The following is a 1,210-nucleotide window of genomic DNA, read 5'->3' as shown; positions in this document are numbered from 1 at the left end:
GACTTAAGACCACGTTACTTTGAGGCTTCACTATGGATCTCTATAGCATTTGAATGAGGTCTTTCTTCGGTGGATATGACCATGACATGTGGTTGTGAGTTTGGATTGGGACTTTTAGGTGGTAACCTTTCGTTCATGAGTGTCGTCAATTGCTCGAGTTGAGTCTTGATATTTTTGATGGAACCTTGATGATTTATCATGGTAATATCAGTAGTATCATGTCTTTTTTCAAAGGCTTCCATAAACCTATTAAGCATTGACTCAAATTTCATCTTCTTCTCGGGTGGTGATTGTTCTTTTTGGTAATAGCCTCGTCCAATTGGCCGATATTTTTCTTCTTTTTGCTTCTTGTATTCTTCGTAAGGCAACCATTCTATTTTTATCGTTCTCCAATCTTTATCAAATCTATCTCCACTAGAATAACACACTTAAGCTTTACTATTCCCATATTCATCCAAATCACAATCTTTAGTTAAGTGTGGCACATTTCAATTTTCACACCCAACTTGTATGACATGTATAGATTGATCCAATTTCGTCATATGTCGATCCATATTTTGTAGTTTAGCCATGATTGCAGCCAAGTTCTCATTTCCTCCATCTTATTTACCTCATGTATGGTCCTCTCGTGGATTATGGTACTCTCTTGAATGTTTCCTGAATTCTTTTAATTAATACTTTAATCATGGTCGGATTCTTCTTAGTCATTGTCCCTTGAAAATCAAGAAGTTGTCTTGTTGTAACATTTACCCCCATCATAGAAAATGTAGACTTCTTGTTGCACATTCAAGTCATGTTGAGGACAATTCCTTAGAAGGCCAATGTATCTTTCCCATGCTTCGTATAAGGATTCACCAAATTCTTATTGGAAGTTGGCTATCTACTTTTTTTAGTTAAGAGATCTTTGAAGGAGGACTAAATTGCTCGATAAAATCTTCACGAAGGTTGTCCCAAGTTCTAATTGTTTCGGGAGCTAACGACTTCAATGTCTAAAACTTCATGGATGTCTTTGATAGCATCTTCATAATCTTTCCCGGAAAAAGGTATGCCTTTGATAATTGAAAGGATATACCCCTTGACCTCAAAACCTGTTTCAGTTGGAAAATGTAGGTGGAACTAGACCAGGACCAATTTCATTTCTCAACCTCTTCTTATATTCCTCCATCATCATATCCACAATGAGGTAACATGTCTAATTGTCATATCCTAG

The 1,210-nt window shown here is 36.4% G+C and overlaps 1 non-coding gene across 1 annotated transcript; it reads left to right on the top strand.

Moving 5' to 3' along the window:
• The first annotated feature begins 788 nt into the window (after positions 1–788).
• LOC111921614 (small nucleolar RNA R71) lies at positions 789–895 on the top strand. Its single transcript, XR_002860235.1, has one exon. It is a non-coding gene; the product is annotated as a small nucleolar RNA R71 (small nucleolar RNA).
• Positions 896–1,210: the final 315 nt, after the last annotated feature.

The sequence above is a fragment of the Lactuca sativa genome, chromosome 2 (assembly GCF_002870075.4).
Source record: "Lactuca sativa cultivar Salinas chromosome 2, Lsat_Salinas_v11, whole genome shotgun sequence".
NCBI lineage: Eukaryota > Viridiplantae > Streptophyta > Magnoliopsida > Asterales > Asteraceae > Lactuca > Lactuca sativa.
Note: the sequence above shows the minus strand (reverse complement) of the source record. Positions and strands in the feature narration are given on the sequence as shown.